The 24,271-nt window shown below is 36.9% G+C and overlaps 1 long non-coding RNA gene across 7 annotated transcripts in view; it reads right to left on the reverse strand.

Annotated features, from left to right (window-relative positions):
• Positions 1-24,271, reverse strand: part of LOC143688954 (uncharacterized) — a 214,577-nt gene that overhangs the window by 187,872 nt on the left and 2,434 nt on the right. For 3 of the 7 annotated variants that reach the window (XR_013178409.1, XR_013178411.1, XR_013178410.1), the window contains exons 2-3: positions 23,890-24,070; positions 13,462-13,614 (exon numbers count right to left, since the gene is read on the reverse strand). The exons of 2 other annotated variants lie outside the window; for them this stretch is intronic. This is a non-coding gene — a long non-coding RNA (uncharacterized LOC143688954). The remainder of the gene's footprint in view (positions 1-13,461; positions 13,615-23,889; positions 24,071-24,271) is intronic. 2 more of the 7 variants (XR_013178412.1, XR_013178413.1) reach the window with 2 other exon arrangements.

Below are 24,271 nucleotides of genomic sequence, written 5' to 3' on the forward strand. Positions count from 1 at the left end.
GAGCAGTCTCTTCAATAAATGGTGCCTAGAGAACTGGATATCCATATGCAAAAGAATGAAAAAAGACCCATCTCTCACACCCTATACAAAAGTTAACTCAAAATGGATCAAAGATCTAAACATTAGGTCTAAGACCATAAAACAGATAGAGGAAAATGTTGGGAGATATCTTATGGATCTTACAACTGGAGGTGGTTTTATGGACCTTAAACCTAAAGCAAGAACACTGAAGAAGGAAATAAATAAATGGGAGCTCCTCAAAATTAAACACTTTTGTGCATCAGAGAACTTCATCAAGAAAGTAGAAAGACAGCCTACACAATGGGAGACAATATTTGGAAACGACATATCAGATAAAGGTCTAGTATCCAGAATTTATAAAGAGATTATTCAACTCAACAACAAAAAGACAGCCAACCCAATTACAAAATGGGAAAAAGACTTAAACAGACACCTACCAGAAGAAGAATTACGGATGGCCAAGAGGCACATGAAGAGATGCTCAATGTCCCTGGCCATTAGAGAAATGCAAATCAAAACCACAATGAGATATCATCTCACACCCACCAGAATGGCCATTATCAACAAAACAGAAAATGACAAGTGCTGGAGAGGATGCGGAGAAAGAGGCACACTTATTCACTGTTGGTGGGAATGTCAAAGGGTGCAACCACTGTGGAAGGCAGTTTGGCGGTTCCTCAAAAAGCTGAATATAGAATTGCCATACGACCCAGCAATACCACTGCTAGGTATCTACTCAAAGGACTTAAGGGCAAAGACACAAACGGACATTTGCACACCAATGTTTATAGCAGCGTTATTTACAATTGCAAAGAGATGGAAACAGCCAAAATCTCCATCAACAGAAGAGTGGCTAAACAAACTGTGGTATATACATACGATGGAATATTATGCAGCTTTAAGACAAGATAAACTTGTGAACCATGTAATAACATGGATGGACCTAGAGAATATTATGCTGAGTGAATCCAGCCAAAAACTGAAGGACAAATACTGTATGGTCCCACTGTTGTGAATGGACATTCGAGAATAAACTTGAAATATGTCATTGGTAACAGAGTTCAGCAGGAGTTAGAAACAGGGTAAGACAATGGGTAATTGAAGCTGAAGGGATACAGATTGTGCAACAGGACTAGATACAAAAACTCAAAAATGGACAGCACAATAATACCTAATTGTAAAGTAATCATGTTAAAATACTGAATGAAGCTGCATCTGAGCTATAGGGTTTTTTTTTTGTTTTTGTTTGCTTGTTGATTTGTTTGTTGTTGTTGTTTTTTACTATTACTACTACTTTTATTTCTTTTCTTTATATTAACATTTTATATCTTTTTCTGTTGTGTTGCTAGTTCCTCTAAACTGATGCAAATGTACTAAGAAACAATGATCATGCATCTATGTGATGATGTTAAGAATTACTGAGTGCATATGTAGAATGGTATGATTTCTAAATGTTGTGTTAATTTCTTTTTTTTCTTTCCGTTAATAAAAAAAAAAAAAAATAAAAAAAAAAAAATAAATAAACTTAAAGTCAAAAACAGTTACGGGGACTGTGACTGTTTAAAGCTGTATGTACCCAGAAAATCATGTTCTTAAAGCTAATCCACTCCCATGGGTGTAGACTTATTATGGATGGGACATTTTTTTTTATGCTGTACGGTGGGGTCATATTTCATGATTTTTTCACGTGAATACCCTGTCATTGCTGCACCATTTGTTGAACTTTTGTTTGCTTGTTTTTTGTTTGTTTGTTCATTTTTTGGGAAGTGCATGGACCGAGAATCGAACCCGGGTCTCCCACATGAAAAGAGAGAACTCTACCACTGAACTACCCTTGCACTGCTTTCTGGGACCTTTTGATTAGGTAATTTCATAAGAGGATGAAAGACAGAGAAAAAAGACACAGAAGCTGAGAGAATAGGACACACACAGAAGCTGAGAGAGACAATGAAAGAAACAGAGAATAAGCCACTGAAGCCATAAGGTGGAAGCAACAAAACCCGGAAGAGAAAGGAGAGAACAGCATGCGCCATATGCTTTGCAATCTGACAGAAAAGTCCAGATATCATCTGATTATGCCTTAATTTCATGGTTTCAGAACTGTAAACTTGTAAGCTAATAAATCTCCATTGTTAAAAGCCAGTCCACTTCTGATATACTGTACTTCTTCAACTTTAGCAAGCTAAAACAGGGATAAAAATAGTCATGACATACTGGAAAGGGGGACAACTCAACAGGAAGACATAACAATTACAAACATATCTACACCTAATAGCAAAGCCCCAAAATACATGAAGCAAATACTCCCAGATTTAATACACCACTTTCAATAATCTAGACAGAGATTCATAAGGACATACAAGACTTGAACATGCTCTAAACCAACTAGACCTCACAGACATATAAAGAACACCTCACCCAACAGCATCAGAATTCAAGTGCACATGAATCATTCTTGAGAACCGACCACATCTTAGGTCACAAAATTCTCAATCAATTCTAAAAATGTTGAAATTATACAATGTATCTTTTCCAAACACAAAGGGATAAAGCTAGAAATCAGTTACACAGGAAGAAATGGAAAATTTACAAATATGTGGAAATTAATGTACCCTTAAACAATGAATGGGTTAAAAAGAAACCATAAGGGAAATTAGGAAATATCTTGAGCTGAATGAAAATGAACATACAACATACTAAAACTTAAGGGATGCCATAAAGACTGTGCGGAGAAGGAAACTTATAACTCTAAATGCTTACATTAAAAGAGAGTAAAGGTTTAGAATCAGAGATATAACCTCAAACTGGAAGAATAGAATAAGAAAAGCAAACTAAACCCAAAGCAAGCAGAAGGAAGGAAATAACAGAGTTAAATGAAGTAGGGAACAACAAAAAACAATAGAAAGAATGTTTTTTAAGTTGGTTCTTTGAAAATATCTGTAAAATTGACAAACCTTTAGCTAGCCTGACAAAGAAAAAACAGAAAGGACACAAAAAGTCTAAAATTCAGAAATGAAAAGGGGGGACATTACAAATAAACCCTACTGAAATAAAAAAGACTATAAGAGTACACTATGAACAAATATATACCAACAAGTTAGATAACCAGGATAAAATGAACCAATTCCTAGAAATATATAAACTACCTACACTGACACAAGAAGAAACAGAAGATCTCAACACACCAATAACTAGTGAAGAGACTGGATCAGTAATTAAAATCCTCCCAAGAAAACAAACGCCTAGGATCAGATGGCTTCATAGGGGATACCTACCAAGCCCTTCAAGAAGAATTAACAACAGCCCTGCTCAAACTCTGTAAAAAAAAAATGAAGAGGAGGAAATACTCTCTAATTCATTCAGAAGGCCAACATCACATCACCCTAATACCAAAACTAGATAAAGATACCACCAGAAAAGGAAATTAGAGAGCAATACCTCTTAGGATTATAGATGCAAAAATCCCAACATGGCCAAGAGGCACATGAAGAGATGCTCAATGTTCCTGGCCATTAGAGAAATGCAAATCAAAACCACAATGAGATATCATCTCACACCCACCAGAATGGCCATTATCAACAAAACAAAAAATGACAAGTGCTGGAGAGGATGCGGAGAAAGAGGCACACTTATCCACTGTTGGTGGGAATGTCAAATGTTGCAACCACTGTGGAAGGCAGTTTGGCGGTTCCTCAAAAAGCTGAATATAGAATTGCCATACGACCCAGCAATACCATTGCTAGGCATCTACTCAAAGGACTTAAGGGCAAAGACACAAACGGACATTTGCACACCAATGTTTATAGCAGCGTTATTTACAATTGCAAAGAGATGGAAACAGCCAAAATGTCCATCAACAGAAGAATGGCTAAACAAACTGTGGTATATACATACGATGGAATATTATGCAGCTTTAAGACAAGATAAACTTATGAAGCATGTAATAACATGGATGGACCTAGAGAACATTATGCTGAGTGAGTCCAGCCAAAAACTAAAGGACAAATACTGTATGGTCCCACTGATGTGAACAGACATTCGAGAATAAACTTGGAATATGTCATTGGTAACAGAGTCCAGCAGGAGTTAGAAACAGGGTAAGATAATGGGTAATTGAAGCTGAAGGGATACAGACTGTGCAACAGGACTAGATACAAAAACTCAAAAATGGACAGCACAATAATACCTAAGTGTAAAGTAATCATGTTAAAACACTGAATGAAGCTGCATCTGAGCTATAGGTTGTTTTTTTTTTTTTTTACTATTATTATTACTTTTATTTCTTTTCTCTATATTAACATTCTATATCTTTTTCTGTTGTGTTGCTAGTTCCTTTAAACCGATGCAAATTGCAAATATACTAAGAAACGATGATCATGCATCTATGTGATGATGTTAAGAATTACTGATTGCATATGTAGAATGGTAAGATTTCTAAATGTTGGGTTAATTTCTTTTTTTCCGTTAATTAATAAAAAAAAAAACCAACAAAATACTAGTAAACAAAATCCAACAACACATTTAAAGAATATACACCAGTATCAAGTGGAATTTATCCTCTCTATGCAAAGGTGGTTCAAGAAAAGAAAATCAACTAATGTAATACACCATATTAACAGAATAAAGAAAAAATATATCATCTAAATTGACATAGACAAAATGCAGCATTCTTTCTCAAAAAAGAACAGCAGAAACAAAAAAAAAACATAGAAAACTAGGACTAAAAAGAAACTTTCTCAACATGATAAAGGGTCTATATGAAAAACTCACAGCTAATATCATACTTAACAGTGAAAGACTGAAAGCTCTTCCCCTAAGATTAGAAACAAGACTAGGATGCCCACTGCTATTAACATTGTACTAGAAGTTCTAGCCAGAGTAATTATGCAAGAAAAAGAAATAATAAGTACAAATTGGAAAGGAAGAAGTAAAACTTTCCCTATTTGGGGATAATCTATTTCTATATATAAAAAAACCTGAAAACTCCACAACAAAACTATTAAAACTAATAAACGAATTCAGTAAAGTATCTAGGTTTCAACAAAAGATTACAAAACATACAAAGGAACAGGAAGTGATGGCCAAAGCAACGCAAAGATTAAAGCATTAGAAATCATCTACATGGAGGACTAGACAAGGACACACCAGACAAAAACTTTTTTCAAAATGGTCCTAAATACGCTCAAAGAGCTAAAGGAAAATTTGGACAAAGAACTAAAGGAAAGAAAGGAAATGATACATGAACAGAAAGAGAATGTCAATAGAGAGATGTAAATTATGAAAAGGAACTAAACAGAGCTGACAACAGTAACAGAAGCAAAAAATTCTCTAGAGGGGCTCGACAGCAGATTGGAGCTGGCAAAAGAGTCATGTAACTTGAATATAAGATAACCGAAATTATTCATTCTGAGAGCAGGAAAAAGAATGAAAAAAGTGAAAAGAGTCCGAGGAACCTGTGGTGGATTGAGATCATCAACTGTACCAATACACAAATTGTGGGAGTCCCAGAGGAGAAGAGTGAAACTTGCAAAGAGAACCAGGCAAGGAAATAATGGCTGACAACTTCCCAGTTTTAAAAAAACACATGAATATATATATATATACACATACCCAAGATGCTCAACAAACTCCAAACAAGACAAACACAAATAGAACCATGCCACAGCATATTATAATCAAACTGTTGAATGTTGAAGACAAATAGAGAATTCTGAAAGCCACTAGAGAGAAACAGTGTGTCATGTACAAGGAGACTTAATAAGATTAAGTGCTGATTTCTCATCAGAAACCATAGAGGCAAGAAGGTACTGGGATGACATATTTAAAGTGCTGAAAGCAAAAAAACTGTCAACCAAGGATTCTATATCCAGCAAAACTGTCTTTCAAAAATGAGGGGGAGATTAATATATTACCAGATAAACAAAAGCTGAGTGTCTTTGTCACCAATAAATGGGCCCTACAAGAGATGCTAAAGAGAGTTCTGCAAGTTGAAAGACACTAGACAATAGATCAAAGCTGCAAGATAAAATAAAGAGTCAGTGAAAGTAGTAATATGGGTGAATATAAATGCCAGCATTTTTGAATGTTTGGTTTGTAACTCCACTTTTTACTTACTATAGGATCTAAAAGGCAAATGCATAAAACATAATGATAAAGCAGCTGTTTTGGCTCAGAGTGTATAAACGTAATTTGTAACAAGAACTACATAATGGTGGGAGGTGGGTAGAGGGGTATAAGAACACAGTTTGTGCATACTATTGAAGTTAAGTTGTTACCAAAGCAAAAGAGATTTTTATAGATTTAGGGTACTAAATCTAAGCCCCATGGTAACTATAAAAAAAAAACAACAACAGGAAATATGCAAGTTCATTGATATAGAAATTAGAGCACAGGTTTCCAGTGCCAGGGGAAAGGGGGAATGAAGAGTTAATGCATAACGGATGTAAGAATTCTGTTTGTAGAAATAAAGTTTATGTGTTTCCAAAATTAAAAAAAAAAAAAGAGCAACTAAAGAGACAATGACAGTTAAATGCAGTACATGATCCTGGATGGAATCTAGCAAGGGAGCAGAAAAGGCTCAATGGGGCATTATTAGGACATATGGAAAAACTGAATATAGACTGAAACCTTCATTTCAATGTTAAATTGCTTGAACTTGATAACTGCACTTAAGGTGGTTACATAAGTGAGTATCCTTGTTCTTAAGAAATGTAAATGGCAGTGTTAAGTGTTCAAGGAGCATGATGTATACCGCACTCAAGAGTTCAGAAAATGGATCAATAGACAAACAGACTGAGACTTGCAAATGTGGCAAAACGTTAAAATTGGTAGATCTGAGTATCTGGATTTAGGGGTATGTTGGAGTTTTCTGTATGGGGTTTGTATTATTTCTGTAACTGTCCTGTAAGGTTTTTTTTGTTTGTTTGTTTGTTTGTTTGTTTTGTCCTGTAAGTTTGAAGTATTTCAAAGGAACAACATTTTTAAAACTGGGTCACATAAATGTGGCAGGGAGGCTGATGAAGGGAATTACCAGTTAAGCATCTTATTCAAAATTTAGTACATCTTATTCAAAATTTAGTAATCAGTAATGAGTAAGAATAGAACCATGTACTACTGACACCTGACTCAGCACTCCATTTAATTAACAGCATCTTTCTTTGACCACTGAAGGAAAAACAGAGTCACAATTTGGAGGAAAAACCTGCTAAGTGAACTTATCTTTTTCCAAGTTGTTATCAGTGAATCCAATAATAGAAAAAAGTTTTATGCTAATCTTTCAACTGTTCTGGATTTAGTAGTAATTTCTTTTTATTCTTTGTTCCCTGAGATTGAATCATATTACCAGAATATTTTGTGAGAGACTAGCAAGATGAAAGTTACACTGAAATTTTCCAAAGTAAGTGGTCTTTGTGTGAGAAACTTCCCCTTCAATCCATACAATCTGTCAGTTTATACACAGGTATCTTATAAAATGTTGAAACAGCCAGGCAACATTCTTCATGAAGCTTTCCCTAACAAAATGCATCTAACTTTAACCAATCTCATTTCCTTTGTGCCAGAATATAATAGATGTTCAATATTTGTGAAAGAAAGGAGAGAGAGAGATAAGGAATAGAAGGAGGGAGGAAAGGAAGGAGAGAGGGAGAAGGGAAAAGAAGGAGGAAAGGAGGAAAAAGGGAAGGATGTGAAAAAGGATGTCTTTATTGAGAAGACATAAACAAATACTTACGAAATCATCAAGAAGGATACTTTCTTTGTCCAGTTGAGATAAAGAAATGTCAACTTCTCTCCTCAGTATAACCTGTTTTAGGCTTACCCACTACAAAAAAAAAATATTCTCTAACCATCTGTCTTAGCTGCCAGGACTGCTATGACAATCACTACACAGTGGGCTGCCTTAAGCAACAGGAATTTATTGTCTCTTGGCTTTGGAGGCTATAAGTCCAAAATTAAGATTTTGACAAGCCATGTTTTCACCTAGAGCCTGTAACATTGTGGAGGTATCTTGCCAGCAATTCTTGGGTCCTTTGGTTTATACCTCTGTCTCCACCACATGATAATCATTATTCTCTGGTTTCTTCTGATTTCTGGCTTCTACTGACTGAAGGCATCCCAAATTCCTCTGCTTTATAAGGACTCCAGTATTATGAATTAAGGGCCACCTCAATTCAATTAGGCCTCATCTAATCACAAATGAATTCCTAGTCACAAATGAGTCCACACCTTAACTAATAATATCTTCAAAGGACCTATTTACAGTATCACATCCACACAAGCAGGGGTTAGAACCTGAATGGGTCTTTTCTGGAAGACATGATTCAATTCCCACTACCATCTCTTCTCAAGACTAAACAATCCCAACTTCTAAAACTTTCCCTTCATGGTCGAATTTTCTTTCCTTTCATAATTACATTTTCATTATCTGATTAAACGTTATCTTCTTTTGAGGAGAGCTTTATATTAGTATATATAATATATTATATTATTAAAAGAGGAACCAGATGAAATTTTTTGAGAAGAAAACATTTATTTTTTAAACCCATAGAAAGAAGCTTATCTAAAGCTAGAATATGTAAATAACTACTTTTTTTTAACCTATAAGCCAATTTTAGCAGGGGTCTGCTTTTTTATAAAAGGAGAAAACATTGATTATCACATCCACACTTTTCAATCCTCCAATACATAAACACATGTACAAACACCTCCTATGCTATGAAAAAAGTCAAACAGTACTTTGTTTTCCCACATTAATATTCAATGAAATAAACAGCTAAAAGATTTTTTTTACCATATATTCACTAAATAAATAAACAACTGGACAAAGAAAGGATCTAATACAATGTATAAAACTCAGAAAACATTTGGGCAAATATTGTTTGGAATACGTAGATAAATTTCCCAGTTTAAGGACTTCCCTATTTCTAAATCAAAGTGTTGCCTATTGTGACGGTTGTATTCAGGTGCCAACTTGGCCAGGTGATGGCACCCAGTTGTCTGGTCAGGCAAGCACTAGACTGACCATTAGTACAAGGATATTTCATGGCTGGTTGATGAACCAGAAGGCTGGTTTATTAAAGTATTAGTCAGTTGATTGCATCTGTGGTTGCTACTACATCTACTACTAAGAGTGTGTCTTCCACAATGAGAGAATCCAGTTAGTTGGATTTGACCCAATCAGTTGTAGACTTTTAAAGAAGAGAGACTTTCTACCGCTTCTTCAGCCTGTGCGCCTCTCCTGTGAGTCTGTCAAGACCCTTCACATCTGAGTTGCCAGCCTTGCGGCCTGACATGGATTTTGAACTCCTGTGTTCCCATGGTTGCATGAGACACTTTCATAAATCTCACATTTACAGATATCTCCTGTTGGTTCTGTTTCTCTAGAGAACCCTGATTGATACATCTATGAATCACCTTCATCAGAATCACCTTGTAAAATGGCCCTTTCACAGTACTTCTCAAAAGTGCTGAACCCTAGTCTCCACTCCAGCCCTACATAATTAGATTCTGAGGAGGTGAAGTTCAGGAATTTGGCATTTTCTCCAGGTAATTCTTGTGAGTATTCAAATTTCAAGTGATACCAGAATCAAGCTTTGGCCTTTAACTTTATGGATTAATTTTGTTTTTGTTTTCCCTAGGAAGTAGAGATTTTTTAAAACCCAAAAATTTATAATTAAAACAGTTAATGGTGAAAATGTGAGAGGTATGCTTCTCATCCAGAAATCAAACACCATGAATCTGTTTAGCAACCTGATTATTGTAGAGAAAGAACTCAATTTTGTTTCCAGGTGTCTAGAAAGTGCTTTGACCTCCCCAGAGACAACTTTATTTGTGGATGTTGATATAAGATAAATTCAACAATCTTTTTTATAATTCACATACTTGACCAAGTACTAAGCTTGCAATTAACATTACAGTAAGTCTGATTTCATTCCTACAATGGGCACTATTATAAGACATCAATCTTTTATTAAGGAAAATGGGAACATTTAATTTTCCGGTTGGCCACCATTTGCCAGGCAATTGAAAAGAAGGGAAAATAATACTGAGCTGTAACTGCTAAGAGTTGATGGTGTGAGCCCAAGAAATGGAATCCCAAGGGGTGGGACTATGAACCCGTTATTCTTATTTCCCCAGTCCTCACCACATGGGTCACTCTAAATTTATCGCTTTGAAGATAACCTTCTACAGTCATGTGGTAGCTTCTAATTTGTGTGACTGCAATCATGTAATAGCTTAGAATGTCCGTTTTTATGCTAGTGTGTATCAATAGAGTCTCTAAAATAAATTTGCTTCACCATGATATTTTACCTCAACACTTTTTTATGCATTTTTCTCATATACTAAATATATCTTTAAAGCTCTACAGCTATGACTTACTAGATATTCTATGATTGTTTTCCTTTAATTTTACTGAATTTTATTCTTTTCTCCAAGAAAATGTTATTGGTCTTTGTTTTTTATATTAGTATACACTACACCAAGAACTTTCAGATCCTTTTGATTCTCACAACTAGGACTAAATTAGGACAGAGAATATACTTTAAACAAAACTTTAAATTGTTATGATTTACTATATGAATTTTATCATTAGTAAAATATTAATAAATATGCTTGGGAAATTAACTGGGGTAAAAGTTAAATTAACATGGAAAATATATTTTATTTTGTGTTATGGAGGATAACAGAGAAACCTGTTGATGAAAAGCTCTCTAAATTGCCATGAATCAAATTTCTTTTCATCCAGTGTCATAAGGACAAAAGCTTCACGTTTCCCAGGCTTGTGATATCATTTCTGCCATGAACTCACCACACTGAGTAGGGATCTCAGTGTTAAAACATCACTACATTTTACACCTGTAGCACCAGTACCCCAAAAGTGCTCATGTCATCATGTCATTCTTGTCATCTTATTTAATATCCAGACTACTTGTCCCACAGGCAGACCATACTGTTGATGAAGAAGATACAGGAAGTTAGGCCAAATAGGTACATGGGTCACCAATTCCACAAACAGCTGGTAGTAATATCATTTCAAGTTGATTGCTTGGAAACCAGTACATATATTTCCCTATAGGTGATGTTATAAATGATTATTAAATTAAGCAGGAGGCTATTCCCAATAAGAAAGAAGTGGATATAGCAACTCAGCCATCAGAGAAGGGGTGTGTAGGGATAGCTGTGCATTTGGTCACTTGTAAATCAATCACAGGTGAGGGCCACAAAAAAATGGACAAGCAGAGGAAAACCACAGCTCCTGATGCAGGAAGAGGCCTTTGATTTCTTGACAGGATAATGACACAGCATGGGCTAATTTCCCTTGGGAATGATAACCAGATGAGTGTGAGAGTATCAGTTGTAGACTATTTCTGATATATGAGTGATAAGTTTACTCCAAACTACAAAGAAGATAATGAAGTGGGGTAACCTCCTGTCCATCCCACCCCTCCCCAGCTCGGCCAATCACAGTTCTCATTTTGGGTGGCTATATTTTTCCACCGGGCGATCTCAAGAAAACAGATGATTCACTTTTAAAAGCAGTCCCCTTCTTGTCAAGTGCCAAGAGTGGGGAGGAAACTTGATTTTGATCATAATCCCTTCACTTGGACAAAAGCACCTGGAGGGCCTGCAAGTGGGTGGCCCATGGCGCCTCTAGTAAGTGGAGTCCTTTCCTGTTCCCTCCTCTCAAGTATTTCCCCAATCAGAATAAAGCACAGCGACCCAGGGAATGTCCACCTTGCCAACAAACCACCTTCTCCTTCATATAAATAGGAAGAATACTGGTGCCTTTAAATCTAGATATACCTGAATTATGCTAGTTTCAAAACAGAGGAAGAAGATTATTGTCATGATGGCTGTACTTGTTTATGTGTGTGCTCACTTAACAACTCTCCACTGTGAATTTGTTTTCTTGTAATTTGCCTTGCTTTGAGGACAATTAAAATTCAAATGCAAAGATTCTGGTTATGTTTCAAATTCCTGGACGGTTTTATTTAATCAAACTTATATTGAACCAATTAATCACGGTTATTAATTGAGAGATAAAGTCAATTCATCTGGGGGTTATCATACCATGAGATCCACGAGTGAAGAGAAGATCAATATCTTGCTCTTTTTTTCACTCCCTATCGCTGCTACTACCCTGGTCTGGGAACACATTCCATGACTGCTGAATGAGCTGCACTAGGAGGGGCACTGAGCAGTTCCAAAGTTTGTCTTCTTAAAGAACCCAGTACCCTGAACAACCCAGGAAATTCTTCTATGCATGTTTCTCCACAGCTGAATGAAGCAACATATAGTGTCTGCTGCTCAGAGCCATAAGATCAATTTAAATAAAAACAAGTAGGCAAGCAGACAAACCAAAAACATTTCCTTAAGCTCCACGAGATAGGAAGCCATCCCTGTTTGGTTTGGGAAGAATTAGAATATATGAAAATAGAAACATATTTTTCTATTGTGAGACCCCTACCTAAAATAATTATTTTATCTGGAAACAAATTTGAATAGCTCTAATTTGCATCAGGAATTAAAGTGAGATGATGTCACTAAATTAGTCTTATTAGGTAGGAGACTGGCTTTTCATCTGAAAGAACTGTCCTTACTTATATTTCCACTTGGATGCCTCATGGGCACCTCCAAATTGAATTCATTCCCCTCTTTCTGTGCACTCCCAGCACCCCAAAACCCGTTCCTCCATCAGCGTTCCTTATTTCAGACAAGTAACAATGCTACTCACCCAGGCAACCAAGCAAGAAACTTCACAGTCACCTTTGGCCTCTCTATTTTAACTAGGTTAAGTTTTTCAACGTAAAACCTTGTTTCTTATTTACCACCATTAATAAGTCATTGCTGAGTCAATGATAAAATGATTCTGTGAATATCCATCTTTGTGTTCTTAGGCAAGTCTCTTAAGTTTCTGAGCCCCAACTTCTTTATCAATAAATTCAGAACTATAGAATGAACTCGGAGGTTCCCTACACTGTGCTGCGACTGCATTCACACCACACCTTCTCAACAAAGCATAATCAGTTAGCTGTCAATAATTTTGAACACATAGTTTTCCTACAGGTTGACTTATCCAAAGTGTCCTATGTTAGATTCTGTTATAGTACTTATCATTCTCAAGTAAAACTTTCTGTTATTTGAGTATCCTTCCAGTAGACTCCGAGATTCCAGATAATTAAAAAATTCAGACTATGTACTGCCTTTATTACTTTAGCTCCCCCTCTTAACATAACACCTATCATACAGAATATCCAAAGCAGATGTGAATACATTTTAAAGTCTCCATTCACACTGATTACTCTAGTCTTACACTCCATCAGTTTTCCCCAGAATAAGTGAAAAAACTTATCTTCCTTTGTCCCCTTTGCCTCCTCTTACCCCACAGAACAGTCAGAATGATCTATTTCAAACACTTTCATAGTTTCCCTTTGTACTTACAAAAGAGAATTTTAAGTCTTTCTCATGGCTTTACACCATCAACATCTTCCTTTACAACCTCAGCTCATGGTATTCTCACTCTCATTCATCTGCTCCAGACACACTGGTCTCTTTCCATGTCCTCTTTCCTGTCTCAGGACTTTTGATAATGTCCTATTGAAGCAGGATAAAATAGGATAACTGTAAGTCCCCAGTCTCCTATTCAGCTGTGAAAGAGTTAAAAGAAAATCCAAGTCCCTTGTTTCTTATCTAGCTCCAAAGGGACTCATATGAAGCTGTCAACTTTCTGGGACAAATCTTCCCTAAAGCCCCCAAACTCCCAAAACCATTGAATCCTCCCCAAACCATAAAAGTTTATAAGATTCTGAGCCCAAAGCAAACTCTGAGTTAATAATAGGAAGCATGGGGTTATAAAGATTGTTAACCATTTGCCCAAAGACACATTTTAGATATGTGACAACAAACCATGAATTCTGCTATCTGGTCCTAGAACAAAGAAGACACCTAGTATTCAAAGGTTACTATGGAGACCTGCTACTGGTAAAACTTCCCTATACAACAAGCTGGCCAGTCCACTCAGTGTATGTCACTCCCTTGGGCATGCCCCCGTTAAACTCTCTAAGTGTACTCTCTCTTTTGAATAAACTTCACTACTTATGCCTACTGGTCCTCTCGTCTCTGTTCTTTTAGTTTCAAGACTATTGAGCCTGGATCGGGGCTCAGCTGGCATCATTGTAAGCAGGGCACTGATAACACTATCTGCCCAGAATTCATGGGAATTAACTCCTGGAAAAAAAGATACCTGATATACTTTATGGATTATTGCAAGAAATAGTCTTTAAAAGTAACACATTAACCCTTTCTTAAACTGATCTTCCCATAATTGCTTTTCTAAAAAGGATAAGAATGTACTTTAGCTATATATTTATCTGCATTTATTTAAGTGTGATATCAAAAACCTTTCAAGTCTAAAGAAAAATGACCACCCACATGTGCTGAAATGTAATCACTTTATGGTAAAATATCATATATAGTAAATATGTTATTACAGTATGCACTGGGATATGGAAACAGCCCAAATGTCCATTAATGGATGAGTGGCAAACAAACTATGATATACAAATATGATGGAATATTGTGCAGCTATAAGACAGAATAAAATCATGAAACACGTAACAATGTGGATGAACCTTGAGGATTATGCCAAGCAAAATTAGTCAGAAACAAACGGAAAATACTGGATGGTCTCACCAATATAAACTAACATTAATTAGTGAACTTTGAGAGTTAAAGTTGAGAGCACAGGTTGTCAGGAGATAGAAAGAGGGTAGAGATTGGGCATTTGATGTTGAAGGTGTACAGAATGTTTAACAGGGCTGATTGTAAAAATCTAGAAATGGATAGGACAATACTATCTGACAGTAGTATAAGTACACTGAATGAAGCTGTGTGAGTATGATTGAGAGAGAAGGGCTGGAGGCAGGTATGACACTAAAAGGCAAGAGAGAAGATAAAGACTGAGACTGTATAACTAGGGAATGCCTAGAGTGGACAATGATGGTGATTAAATGTACAAATACAAGAACGTTTTAGCACATGGGAGAATAAATGAATGTCAACATGGGATGATATTCAGGAAAAAATACCATCAATGCAAATGGTAACACTGGAATATGCGTCCACTGAATGTAACAGAGGCAATATGCCAAAACTAAATGTCAGTAAGGGTGGAAGGCATATTATAAGGGAGGGGTATAGGATTCTTCATGTAGACTATGGTGGTGAAGGCGTGGCTATGTGATTATACAGGGAACCACTGATCTTTTACTTAAATTGGATTGTATGATGTGTAAATAAAACTGTTTAAAAATGAAGAGAGAGAACAAGTGCTGGAGAACATGTGAACAGAGAGATGTACCTAGTCACTGTTGGTAGGAAAGCAGAGTGGTGCAGGCCCTCTGCAGGGCAGTGTGGTGGCTCCACAGGAGGCTACAGATAGGGCTGCTGTATGATTCTGCAACTTCACAATTAGGTATATACTTAGAAGAACTGAGATTGGGAACACAAACAGACATTTGCACACTGGTGTTTATGGCTGCAGTGTTCATGATTTGCAATGAATGGAGGTGGCCTAAGGATACATCCACTGAGGAATAGAAGGGAGAACTATGGTGTATACATACAACGGACTATTGAGCAGGTGCAAGAAGGAATGAAGTTGTGAGGTATGCAACAAGGTGAATGAATCTTGAGATCAGTTGAGTGAAATAAGCCAAAAATGAAAAGACAAATATTATAATACCTCACTAATATGGACTAACTGTAATGTACAAACTCTGAGAATCGAATTTGAGAGCATAGGTTATCAGGTAAAGGCCTACTGTAAAGGTTCCTAGATTGTAAGCTCTTACAGCAGTCACATCTATTCCAGAATTGTAACTGTTATTTCTAAATTCTGAGATATTGAGCTCTTTATGTATAACTTGGTTGTTCCCTGGAACTTTGGACATTTCTGTGACATCTGAGACTCAGAGCTAGAGTTCTGCAGCTATGAAAGTCATCATTACCCCATATAGCAACTGCTAAAAACAGTAAAAAAAAAAAGTCAGACTTCAATTAGAGATATGAATGAAGTTGATCTGGCAGCTAAAGTAAATTAGACTAAAGGGAAAAGGATAGTATTGAATGTATTTTAAAACTCCAACTTCTGGGTGAGACCAAAGGAAGAAGTATTTATTTGGTGTAAAATATTTATTTTTGGTAGCATACTATCTGATTTAACTTGTATGGTCAGCTTATGCAAACCCATAATAACCTGGAGCATTGGACAGGGAGTGAGATCTTGTTGGTTTGCACAGGTTGGTATGATGTCCTGATACATCCCACAGTAAACTGGGCAGAAGACTAAAAAGCATTTGCAAAGTTCCCTTGAGGGACTAGGGAAAAGTTGGAAATATTAAACTTCTGCACCTGGGAAGACCTGATATTCTCACAAGCACTGCGGACTGCCTATTTGATGTGCCAGGCTCTCCATCTTGGGGCTTGCCCCTATGAAACTTATTTCTGAAGAGAAGCTAAGCCTATTTATGATTATGCCTAAGAGTCACCCCCAGAGAACCTCCTTTGTTGCTCAGATGTGGCTTCTCTCTCTACGCCAACTCCAAAGGTGAAACCTTATTCTCTTCCTCCCCCCATTAAGTGGGACATGACTCCCAGGGGTGTAAATCTCCCAGCAATGTGGAACATGACTCCCAGGGATGAGCCTGGCCCTGACAACTTGGGAGTGAGAAAACCTTCTTGACGAAAAGTTTCAGTGATTGAGACTTTCAAGTAGAGCTGAGAGATCATTCTGGAGGTTATTCTTACACAGTATAGAAATCCCTTTTCAGTTTTTGGTGTACTGGAGTAACTGGAATGAAATACCCGAAACTGTTGAACTGTGATTCAATAGACTTGATTATTAAAGATGACTGAATAACTATAGAGCTTTTAAGGTGTGTCCATGTGATTGTGAAAACCTTGTGACTGAAACTCCCTTTATCCAGTGTATGGACAGATGAGTAAGGAAAAAAAAAAGACAAAAAATAAATAACCAATAGGAGAGATGAGGGTTATGAGACATTTTGGGTGTTCTTTTTTATTTTTATTTTTTTCTTATTTTAATTTTTTGGAGTAAAAACATGTTCAAAAATTCACTATGGTGATGAAAGCAAAGCCACATGATGATATTTCAAACCACTGACTGTACATTTTGGATGATTATATGATATATGATATAATGTATCTCAAATAAAATTTTAAAAAGACTACATAGCAGGCAGGTCATGGTGGCTCAGTGGCAGAGTTCTCACCTACCATACTGGAGACCCGGGTTCACTTCCCAGTGCCTGCTCATGCCAAAAAAAAAAAAAAAAAAAAAAAGACTACATAGCAACACATTAATTATTAAAAAGTACAAAGTTAATACCTACAAAGCAGTGCAGCATCCCTGGGGAAATTTCCTGGTGATTATTTAAAACATTTCCAAGAAGATAGCATCTCAAGGAAAAGAAACAATCATCATGATGGGGTTTTCTAGATTTGGGGGTTTCAAGCATGTATAATAAGTGATATAACTTTAATAAGTGCCTTTCCACTGTGAGCAAAATCATATTTTTGGTTTTGTTGATTTTGCTTAGAAATACTAAATGCAACACAGTTTATTTGCAATCATGAAATTTAATCCTATCTTTTGCCAAAGTCTTCTTGAATTGGAAGGACATTATATGAGTATGGGTATTGGAGGCTTCTTTTCAGGTATTTGTCCCCCATGTTGTTTAAGGAGTGATACCATGGGAGTATTCTTTTTTTTTTTTTTTTTTTTTTCTTTTTAACATGGGCAGGCATGGGGAATCGAACCCAGGTCCTCTGGCATCGCAGGCAAGCATTCCTGCCTGCTGAGCCACCGTGGCCCGCCCCATGGGAGCATTCTTGCAATCACTAAATCACTGGTGCTGTTTGGAGTACATGGACAGAAACAACCATCCAGAAACCAACCATCTGAAGTTTCCAAATCTGGTGTGAATTGTTCTAAACTGATCATCATTTAAAAATGAAAATAGCAAAGACATAGACCTTAAAAGTGCCTGGGAAAGTGGCCTACTTCTTCCTGGTCACTCGGAGCCTTACTGTGCTCTGCCCTACCATTGACATCGTGTTTAAATAAGGATTAGTTCTCCCAACAACGATCTGGGTTTTGATTTAGGAACTGAATAGAACTCCACCATAAAGAGCCACTGGGTCATGGAAAGTGTGTGTTCTTTTAATTTACTTCCATAAACAGGCAAAAATTGAAGTCAGCTGTCAGCAAAGGCCAAATGAAAGATCTGTCAGAGCCACAGTTGAATTGAGATTGGTTTTTAAGGGCAGGGAGGAAGGAGGTTGGATTTTTTAGTTTCCATAGAAGTTATGTTGTTAGGTAAAAAGCTAAGACATTCACAATAACTGTGGTTTAGATGTACTGTATGTTGCTTACATTTCAACAATTAAATTGAGACTGACGGTTAATATCACTCCTAAAATAAACTTTCCCTTCTTAGATGATATACCTGATCTCAAAGTATAATACAATAAATGTGCAAACCATAAGCATTCCTACTATAATTACAGCAAACAGAGCTCAGTCTGCTTACGCTTGTGGGCTACGATATTCCTTGTTAAGACATGTAATAAACTCCTAATGCTTCTTTTTAATGATTCTAATGATTTCCCTAATTCTGCGTTGTCCTTTTTCCTTCTCCTGTTATCTCACAGTGACCTTGCTTTTATTCAAGTCTGTCATGACAGAATATTGCAATTATGATTAGTGGAAAAAAGGAGTCAAGGCCTTAGGTCTAGAATATTTTGTAATCCAATAAATAGTGCCCACACTGATGAATTAAAATAAGTAAAGACAAATTCTAATCAGGCTTTACTAGATGTGGTGGTTTGGAGCTGTATAACCCAGAAAAAACATGTTCTAATACTTAATCCATTTCTGCGGTGTGAGCTCTTGTAAATAGAACCCTTTGATGAGGTTACTGTAGCTAAGATGTGACTCAGGATGGGTCTTAATCCTACTATTGAAGGTCTTATAAGGAAGGTCACAGACTGAGAGAAAAAAGACCCAAGAGGGGCAGCCAGGAGCTGAAAGTCAACAGAACAAGGAAGAGAAGGGAAAGACCAGGAAAAGCTGCCATGTGCACTGCCATGTGACAGAGAAGCCAAGGACCAAGAATCACCAGTGCCAGCCCAGAATGCTAGTCTTGACTCCTTCATTTAGACTTCTCTTAGTGTCAAAACCCTGAGCCAATAAATTCCCGTTGTTTAAATCAACCCTTTGCATGCTATTTGCTTTAGCAATGAGGAAATTAAAACCCTAGGATATTGATGGCTTTGGGAAATGCATCAGTCCTGATCCTCCCTAAAGTTATTTCACTGCTTTATTTCTATATCCTTTGCTTATCCTCCTTGACTTAATTAGTGATTCTGTTTCTTGTGCTTACTCATGCTAGCCCACTAAGAAAAAAAAAACAAACTTTCACTTCATTATATGAGGTTTGTATATGGACAAAAATATATGAAGGAATTCTGATTCTCTTTGTCCACAACTTTACAAACCAACAGATTCTATATCAGTTATCTCTTGCAGCTTTAGCTATTTCCGTTCCCATATTGCTATTATGCAGATATGTGTTAGAAATTCAAGTCTCATTCAATTCTGCAAATTCTGCCAGCTATGACTGACCAACTGTCTGCTACAAGATGTTTTCTCTTCAAGAAAAGTTTTATAGACCTCTCTGCATTTTGGCTGCGAAGTCCAAAAAGCAATTCTTTCATGGGTGCTGACTTCAAAATTCCTCCCACTGATTTTTCCTCAACAATAATAATCAGAAATCATTTTTATCATGATTTCATTGGCTTGTGTGCTCTCAAACATATCCAAGCAGCCTTGTATTCTGGTTTAAAATGTTAATGTATTATCGGAAGGGAGGTTTTCAACCATTTCATATCCATTTTATGTAGCACAGTTATATTCAACTACAGAACAATACTAATAGTAACTAATACCAACAAAAACGTATTAAAAATGTGCCAAGCACTTTGTTAAGAACTTCATGCTTCACTAGCTGATTTAATTTATACATCAAACCTAAAGATTTTCCTCTATATGCCACTGAAAATCTTCTTTTCACTTTTTATTTTGAAATAATTTCAAATTTACATAACAGCTGTAAAAATAATACAAACCCCATTCTGAGAACTCCAACATACCTCTACCTCCTAAGACAACCAAATTCTGCAATTTTAACATTTTGCCACCTTTGCTGTATCATTCTGTCATCTACCTATCCATTTATTTATCTTTAGCTTTCTATCTATCTATTTTCTAAACATATGAAAGCAGGTGTACACATCATACTCCTTAACCACATAATTATCTCATGGACATTATCTATGAACAAGGATATTCACTTATGTAATCACCTAGAGTGCAGTTATCAAGTTCAAGAAATTTAGCCTTGATATTAAGCTTACATTCCATATTCCATGAATTTCAATAATGTCCTTCTTAGCTTTCTCCTCCATTCTTAGATCCTATCCAGTATCATGTATTACATTAAATTGTCATTATCTCTTCAGTTTCTTTCTTTCAAATTGCGGGAATATATATACAACATAAATCTTTTCATCTCAACATCTCACAAGCACACCATTCAGTGGAATTAATCAATTCTTCAATACTGTAGTACCCACACCACCATCCATTACTAGAACTTGCTCCTCACCCCAGACAAAAACCCTATACTCATTTTGCAGTAACTTCCCACTGCCCCTGTCTCCACCCTTTAGTAACCGTACTGTACTCCACTGTCTGTCTCAATGAGCCTGCATTATTCTCTGGTATTTTTTGTGCTTACCATGGGGCTTAAATGTAACATCCTAGATTTCTAAGTCTTTTTTGCTTTCATATCCACTTAATTTCAATAGCATACAAAAATTATGTACCTATACCACTCTGCCCTCCTTAACTTAAATATAGTTCTTGACACAAAAGACATTATAGGTCAAAAACCACAATTCATCATTACATTTATTTTATACAATGATCTTTTAGATCTTATAGAAAGTAAAAAGTGAGGTTAAAAACTAAAAATTCAATAGCACTGGCATTTATATTTCTCCATGTCATTATCTTTCCTGGAGACGTTTATTTCTTCATGTGGCTTCAATCCATTGACTAGTGTCCTTTCCTTTCAACTTCCTTTAGCATTTCTTGTAGAACTGGTCTAATGGTGATGAAGTACCTCAGTTTTTTTTTGGGGGGGGGGTTGTTTTTAACTGGGAATGCCTCAATTCCCCCCTCACTTCGGAAAGACAGTTTGACTAGATACAGAATTCTTGTTTGAAAATTTTTTTATATATCTTTAAATATATTTTCCCATTGCCTTCTCATTCTATGGTTTCTAATTAGAAATCAGCACTTATTCTTATTGAGGCTCCCCTATACATAACTGTTTTAATTTGCTAATGCTGCAGAATGCAATATGCCAGAAATGGGTTGGTATTTTTTTTCTTTTTTTGCATGTGCAGGCACCATATGGCAAGAATCTCCAGGAGGTCTCTGGCATGGCAGGCAAGAATCCTGCCACTGAGCCACTGTTGCACTGCCCATGGGTTGGCTTTTATAAATGGGATTTATTAAGTTACAAGTTAATAGCTCTAAGTCAACAAAAATATCCACACTAAGGCATCCAGAGAAAGATACTCTGACCCAAGAAAGGTCAATAGCATTCCAAAACACCTGTCAGCTGTGAAGGCATGTGGTGGCATCTACTGTCCTTGGCTTCTGGCTTCAAACAGCTTTGCTGGGGGTATTTTCTTTCTGCATTTCCAAATGTCTCTGTCTGTGTTGGCTCTGAGCTTTTTCCAAAATGATTCCCTCTTAAAGGACTCCAGTAAGTGGATTAATGTTGTCTCGCTGGTGGCTGGTTAGCTGATGGCGGGGGTAAGCGGCCATACTGAGTCACTTACACAGACACAGACACACAGCACATGACTCAGGAGACACCCTCAGAGGAAAATGGAAGGTGTCTGCTTTATTCAGGAAGTGCACAGGCTTATATAGGCTGGGAAGCATTCAGGGACACGTGTCGGGCTGGGATTGGTGGTCGTTGTTGCTAGGCTGCAGGGCAGATTACCGGGACCTGTCACCGCTGTTGCTAGGGTGGAGGGCAGATTTCAGGTCAGCCATTTCGTGTTGCCTTGCATCAGGCACAGCAGCCATGTTAGTGACATTATATGATTTCTCCAACAGATTAAGACCCACCTTAAATGGGTGGAGATTTATCTCCATGGAAACCACTTAATCAAAAGTTCTACCTCCAATTGGATGGGTCATATCTCCATGGAAACAACTTAATCAAAAAAGTCCCACCCAAGCAATAGGCCTGCCCCACAAGATTGGATTAAGAAAAAGAACATGTCTTTTCTACAGTACATAACAGTTTCAAATCAGCACAATGACTGTGATGGTTTGAAACTATATGTACCCCAGAAAAGATCATATTCTTAAAGCTAATCCATTCCTGGGCATGTGGACCCATTGTAAGTAGGATCTTATGATTAGTAGGATCTTAAATTGAGATGTGATCCCACTCATTCAAAGTGGATCTTAATCCTCTCACTGGAGTACTTTACAGGATGAAAGATAGAGAACACATACACACACAAAAGCCAGAGAAACTCAGAGAGAAAAGCCAGAGCAGCTGAGAGAGAACATACAGAAAACAGAGAGAAACCAAGGAAAGCAAGGAAGCCACTGAAGTCAGATGCTGGAAGCAACGAAACTCAGGAGAGAAGGAAGAAACCAGCAGATGTCGCCACATGCCTGCCCTGTGACAGAGATGCTGAGGATCACTGGTAGCCAATCTTTGGGGAGAAGGCCTTGTTGATGCCTTGATTTGAACACTGTATTGGTTTGAAAGGATGATGTACCCTAGGAAAGCCATGCTTTAATCCTGATCCATTTTGTAAAGGCAACCGTTTCTTTTAATCCCTATTCAGTACCATACATAGGTTGGAAACTTGATTAGTTTATCTCCACAGAGATGTTACTTACTCACATTGTGGGCATAAATTAACCTTGATTAGAGGGAGATGTGACTCCACCCATTCCAGGTAGGTCTTGTTTACTGGATTCCTTTAAAAGAGGAAGCACTTTGAAAAAGGCTTGAGATCAGAGAGAGAGCTGCCAGAATGATGAGAGAACCAGAGTTCACTAGCCAGTAACCTTTGGAGATGAAAAGGGAGAATGCCCCCCAGGGGAGCTTCAGGAAACAAGCTGGAAGAGAAACCTAGCAGATATCACCAAGTCTGCTATGTGCCTTTCCAGTTGAAAGGGAAACCTGAACTTCATCGGCCTTCTTGAACCAAGGTATCTTTCCCTGGATGACTTACACTGATCATTTCTATAGCTTGGCTTTAATTTGGACTTTTTCAGTCTTAGAACTGTAAACTGGCAACTTATTAAATCCCCCTTTTTAAAAGCCATTCCATTCCTGCTATATTGCATTCCAGCAGCTACTAAACTAGAACAGACATTTTCATGACTTCAGAACTGTAAACTTGTAAGTTAATAAATCCTCATTGCAAAAGCCATTTTGCATTTTGTCAGCTTTCGTAAACTAAAACAGTGACAAACTACTTCTCTCTTACAGCTTTCAGAATTCTCTATCTTTGGTATTCAACAGTTTGACTATAATGTGCTGATACATGGGTCTATTTGGGCTTATCCTGTTTGGAGTTCACTAAACAACTTCAATGAGTATATTGATGTCTTTCATTAAATGTGGGAAGTTTTCAGGCATTATTTCTTTAAATATTCCCTCTATTTCTTTTTTTTCCTACCCCTTCTGGGACTCCCATCAGGTATTTATTGGTATGCTTGATGGTGTTCCACAGGTTCTTCAGGCTCTGTTCAATTTTCTTTACTCTTTCTTCTTTCTGCTTCTCATACTGAATGATTTTCATTACTGTATCTTTAAGTTCTCAGATTCTTTCTTCTGCCAGTTCCCGTCTGCTGCTGAACCTTTGTAGGGGATTTTTTAAAAATATTTTTATTGATAAATCTTAACATACAAACAATCCATACATGATCTACAATCAATGGCTCACAATATCATCACATATTTGTATATTCATCACCATGATTATTTTTTTAGAACAATCCACATCACTCCAGAAAACAAAATAAAAGGAAAAAAGAAAAAACTCACATATACCATACCCC

This window comes from Tamandua tetradactyla, chromosome 6 (assembly GCF_023851605.1).
Source record: "Tamandua tetradactyla isolate mTamTet1 chromosome 6, mTamTet1.pri, whole genome shotgun sequence".
Classification (NCBI taxonomy): Eukaryota; Metazoa; Chordata; class Mammalia; order Pilosa; family Myrmecophagidae; genus Tamandua; species Tamandua tetradactyla.